Below are 6,604 nucleotides of genomic sequence, written 5' to 3'. Positions count from 1 at the left end.
TTTCTGGTGAATAGGTCATAAATATGTATATACATTAATGTATATCCGCACTTGCCACATAATAAACTAATCCATGATTTCTGGTTTAGGGTAAAAACCATTTATTTAGCTCACGATTCTGCATGTTATCAGTATGTTGGGCTCAGCTTGGCCCTTTTTGTGGTACTCAGCTGGCAGATCCCTTGGAGGCTGCTTGTTCTGTGATGAACATATCAAGTATGACATCCTCCAAGAGTTCACCTCAAGCTTGCTCTTGCAGCTATGGCAAGACTCCAAGAGGAAGGCAGAGATCTAGGCTTGCAAATACCACAGTGTCATTTCAGCTACAGTACATGTGTTGGTCAAATCTACTCGAAGAAATGAAGTTACATTGCAAAGTATAGTGTTCAAAAAAACTGAAGAAGTGGGCTTCTATAATCTGTTTACACATTGCCAAAGTAATGTAAATGATCAAATCTAAATGGTCAAAAATGAGAACAAAAGGTGAAATTCATTTCTCTGTATGTCTGCATTGGCTTTCTAAAATATATATTAGTGATAATTTAATATAAAATTTTCCCAAGACGAATTATATATTTGAAGTATTGCTTAATTTTGGATTGTTTTGGTTTGGATGTCAGAGGCAAAGTCATGCTATGTGCTCTAGGCTAATCTAGCCTCAAACTCTAGACTCTGCCTCCCAAGTGCTAGGATTTTAGATATACCACAACATTCCAATTTTGAAATATTGTTTCTAAAGATCATTTTGGAATTATCTAGGAAGGAGTATATTAACCATGGTTAAGAAGAAAACAAATCACTTAAATGCAGAAGTTCGTTTTAGTTATCTACATGTTATAAATGACCAAAGTGCCATCCACAGAATTTGTTAAGAACACTATTCCATTTACCTGGACTAAATATTTACTATGTATCTGAAGGATGAATTTCCTTTGATAGCTAACCATTAACCTTTTAGGAAAGAGAAAAATTGAGTGAGTATAGGAACAAATCCTTAATGAGACTCCTAGACTCCTTAATTATAATTCCAATTGGTCTATTATGGTTAGAACAAAAACATCGATTTTATTCATGTAATTCATTACATCTCTCTTTTTGATCTCTATTAATATGGATTACAGTTCTTCCTTCCTCCCAAATAATTTATATTATGTAGACAAAGAATGGGGGTCAGATTAAGCCTTCGCATTTCTAAACTAACCATGCATAATAAAAACTTCATTCACCATGAAGTTAGATGGAAGTGATCAGATATTGATGATAGCAATGTAAACTATGAAATGTAGAGGCATTTGAGCATTGTATTTAATTCTTGAATGCCCCAGATAAATTCGAAGCTGTTGGGTATTAAATTATTTCTCTTAAAAGGTATCCTGTAAAAATTAACATTTTCCACATCAATTTCATTTTGTATGGCATTCTGTGTCAAACAGATAAATGAGGGAAAATACAGTTTCTAGAAAGATAAATAATAATAACAGATATCCTTTACTGACCATTATTCACAAAGGTAAAAATAGATTTCATACCAAATGGAATATTCCATTTAAGTAATATTAATTACAGTTATTTATATATACATACATATATATATACATATAAATACACCCATGCCTACATGTATAGAGCGGGATTTTTTTCAACTCTGAATTTAATTTTATATGCCATTGTCAGTTGTGATAATGAATACTTTTTGCCACTTGATATTTATATTATTTACTAAATGTTTTTATTACTGCACATTTAAAAAAGGTCAAGTAATTTGTGAAATTTTCGTAAATTATATGGATTTTTTTCTCTTGCTGAGACTTATACTAAGAAAAACAATTCAACAAAGTGATTTAAAATGAAGATATACATTTTACTTTTGCTAAACAAAAAGAGATGAAATTTTGTTTCTCCTTTAAATTGTATTTCTGCCTTGCAGTTTAAAATTTCTGGTGCAACATATAAAGTCAACAACTTGAACTTGATGTTATCAAATTGCAGAATGCCAATTATATGTTTTATAGGGAAAATAGTAAAGTTAGATGTTATTCAAATATCTTCACATCTGTAATTCAGAGCTTTTACAAGTACAAAATAATTCATTTTCTACTAACCAATAGCAGAAATAGGAAATCTTTTCCTGCATAATTTCAGGTTTACTATCTAAATAACATCTCTTAGCAGTTTTACAGATGACCTAAATTTGAGAACTGACTGGGAATACTAAACTGGAGAAATTGCAAACTACAAATATTCCAAACAACATACACCAGCATTTGCTCTGTGGTTGAGTGAAACGGAAAGCAGCACACTTATTTTGAACATCTCTATATGACTGCACACATTGTGAATTCAGTCACTGTAGTGTTTCTAACTATTGGTCAGTTGGAAAGCAATTACTTTGGCAGTATAAATTCAGGAAAATATATCAATATTATAACAATGTGAAATCAGGCAAGTCATTGACATATAGAACTATAAAATATTGTCAAACATATGAAGAATTTATCAGATAATTTAGCATTCCTGTTGCATTTCCAGGATATTTGTTGGCCTAAAAAGAATTAGAAAATGATGTTATGTAACTGATAACATATAAAACGCATTAAGTCTTTGGTTTTCTCATTTAAAAAAATGAGAGTCCTCACTTTTTATGGTAAATACAGGTCTCCAAACTCCAGCTAAGAATCAACTGTGGGTCTATGGCCCACAGTTATCTGGGAGGTTATGTTCACATTTCTTAAAATTGATCTTCTTATTTGTGGATTGTTATAAACATGAGTGGAAACAAATCTAAAGTTGATTGGAATTTTTGCTGTAATTATTAAAGGAAATTTTTTTACAATTTTTAAATATCTACATCAAATGCTGTTTTTTTCCTTAGCCCAAGCTTCTCCGATTATTTTTAATAGTTATTTACTATTTAATTTTATTTGCTAATTCTGAATATAGAAAGTAAAATTCACAGATCTGTTATCCTGGTTGCTCCTAAAACTGGTAATTCTAGATTACACACCCTTTAAAGTGATACATACTATGAAATTACTGGCACAGGCTGGAACTTCTTCAGTAGAACTCCAAGGGATTCTCAAATAGGAGAAAGAATCGACAAACGGGATTTCATCAAAAAAAGTTTTCTACTCAGTAAAAGTTAGTACGCTAAAAACAAAAAAAAAATAAAACAACATCCTACATAATGGAAATTCTTCTGCCAGCTCGATATCTGACAAGAGCCTAATATTCAAAAATATGTAAGAGGATCATTAATCTAATCCTTCAAAGAAATAATATCCCAATTAATAAATGAGAAAAGGAGTTAAATAGACTTGTCAAAAGAAGATGTAAAAATGGTCAATAGATATGAAATGCTCTGGTCATAAATGAAATACAAATTAGAGCAACACTAAGATTCCATGTCACCTCAGCAAGAATGGCTGTCATCTAAACAAAATGCTGCTCAGGATGTGGGAAATAAAGGAACTTTATTATACTGTTGATGGGAATGTAAACTAGTACAGCCACTATGGAAAGCAGTTAAAATTCATCAAAAAACTAAACATAAATCTACCCCATGATCCAGTGATAATACTCTTAGGCATTTATGCAAAAGATTATGTCAGGAAATAGTAAATACATTTGCATACCCATGTTTATTGCTGTGCTATATATAATATTTACAATATGGAAATAGCCCAGACATACTACAACAAAAAATGCATCAGAAAATGTAATATATATGAATTTTACACATTCGTCAGGAAGAATAATATTATATCCTTTGCACAGAAATAGATGTACCTCCAAAAATTATGTTAAGTGTGGTGAGGCTCAGAGAGACAAAGGGCATATTTTTAATTCACATGTAAAGAGTAGACCAAAATTGCAACTCTATATGAAAAATATACAGGGTCATATGCATATATCCATAACCATATTGTCTGAAGTATGGTATTCATAGGGAAGGATTGCAATGGTTTTTCTTTGAACAATTAATTACAGTTTAACAAAATGAATAACAAGAAGCTGAATCTTGCTGTCAGGAGGGGGTAAATATTCAATGTACATATATAAAGGGGAAGCCACGTAACTTGGTCAAATAGATGTGGTTGAGAGAGATAGTGAGAACAATGGTGGGGCAACTTGATCAAGATACATTGTACTCACAAAATGTTATGTGGAATCAAAACCCCTTTGTCAACTATTTAAAAATAATTTAAAAATATTAAAATTAAAAAAATGCTAGTTGGGCAATGATGGTACACCCTTGTAATACCAGCTACTCAAGAGGCCGGGATCTGAGGACTGTGATTCGAAACCATCTCAGGGATAAAAAAGTCTGCGAAACTCTTATCGCCAATTAATAGCAGAAAAAGCCATAAGTGATACTGTGCCTCAATTGGGAATGTGCTAATATTGAGCAAAAGTGCTCAGGGACAGTGCCCAAGTCCAGAGTTCAAGGATCAGGACCGGGGGTGGGAGGAAAGGAAGTAATAAATATATACTATGCGACCACATTTAAATTACTTCAAGCATAAAGCCTCACCATTTCCCTTCAGGCTCTCTATGTCATTAAAAATGAACAGATTTTCCCCTTTCCCAACGGCATGATTTTGGTCACCCCTACATTGAAATGCTTCTTGCTGATTTTCTTCTTCAGTGGGCATCAGCTCAATTCTTTTCCAGGAATAATCAAGTTGCTTCCCCTTTCTCTTTCAAAAATACTTTTTTTCTGAATCACAGGAACATAAGGATACATAACATTAAGGATTTTATTGCTTTAGTCATATCTCATGGAAAATGCAATTTTATTATGTAATGTGGGGAATTCAGTCATTTACTGGTTTGTGGAGAGAATCCAATTTGGATTAGTAAGGAATGCTTTTTAAAATCCAGTTTGATATGATTTATGATTAATTTGAAATGCATTTATTTACCCTTTGCTGGCTTATTATAATCTTTTTAGCTACAATGTACCTTTTGTCCAAATCCTTATTACTTGAATTGTGGTCCTAAGTTTACCATCATCATCAATATTTACTGATAGCTGTTAGACATGTAGGATCTCAAAATCCCACAGTGGAACCAAGACTACAATCTGTGGTTTATAAACTCTATCACAAGGCAATTTGTAAGTATACTTGGACATGGAGAGTAACTGTTCAAGAATATGTTATGAGGGGCTGGGAGTTTGGCCTAGTGGCAAGAATGCTTGCTTAGCATGCACAAAGACCCGGGTTCAATTCCTTGGTACCACATACATAGAAAAAAGCCAGAAGTTGTGCTGAGGCTCATGTGGTAGAGTTCTAGCCTTGAGAAAGTCCAAGGACAGTGCTTAGGCCCTGAGCTCAAGCCCAGGACTGGCAAAAAAAAAGAATATGTTTTGAGTAAAAATTCCAACTTTTCATCTTAATTTGCATATGGCACATTCATATTACTATTTTTCTTGTGCTTACTCCATACTGGACATACATATCTTTGTCTGGATGCTAACTGCTTGCTGAATTTCTTACAGAAACAAGATGGAATCCATTAAAATTCTTTTCCTACACTTATATATTACATTTTGTTTTCTTAATTGAGAACTACATTGTCTTATTTGAGAACTTAATTGAGTACTTAATTGAGAACTACATTGTCCACTACAGCGTTTAATGAGTTAAAATTAAATTTAAATTTCATTGCCTCAGTTTTTCTAGTCACATATAAAATGTTGATGTGTATTGGATAGTGCAGATATTGGCAATACACATCACCACAGAAAGTACTATTGAACAATAATTATTTACAGACTACTATATTCTAAGTTAGGTTTTGAGACTGTCAGCTACACACCTTCTGAAATAGACTGGCAGCTCAGTGAACCAAGATGACCAGTTGAAAGAGAAAACATTAAGTTGAGGGATTAGTCCCAGATCATTTAGTCTGTTTCTGGAACACCAAGCTATTGCACATAGATTGAAAGTACGGGAAAATTGCATTTCTCTACTCTGCAGAAATCATGGCAAGGATATCCTATTATTGGAAAGGAGAAACTTGGAAATGGGAGCATATCACACTGACTGTGTGAACCTAGATAAGTCACTTTACCAATCTCAGGTTCCGTTCACTGGTGTATATAATGAGGATATTATCTTTAGTTCTTCTGATTTGTTTCTATAATTGTCAAAACTATACATTGGAAATCTCTCCCACTACCACCAGAAATACAATATAGTGATCTTAAATATGTGCATTGTTATAGTTTATTCTGAAACAGCCTTGGAAAAATATAATATGTGAATTATTACACATGTCAGTGAAGTGTTTTCAAAATATGTTTATGTCACAGTACACAAATTAATGGAAGAACATATTGAGTTATAGTTAATATACCTGAGCAGATAATTATGAAAGTTTGTATAGAATTTTTCCAGAGAAAAGATATACTGAAAAAGAACAGTACAATGTGTGAGAAAATTGTTCTAAAAATTGTGTAGGATTGAGAATAAGGTACAACACATACCTAGCACACAAAAATAACCTGTGTTCAATCTCTAGAGCCAAAATGAACAAAAGAATACAAGTACACAAAAGAAGGAATGTGACCTTGAATGAGGGGTCAGTAAGAACATGCAGA

Source organism: Megascapheus bottae, chromosome X (assembly GCF_031878675.1).
Source record: "Megascapheus bottae isolate mThoBot1 chromosome X, mThoBot2.hap1, whole genome shotgun sequence".
Lineage (NCBI taxonomy): Eukaryota > Metazoa > Chordata > Mammalia > Rodentia > Geomyidae > Megascapheus > Megascapheus bottae.
Note: the sequence above shows the minus strand (reverse complement) of the source record.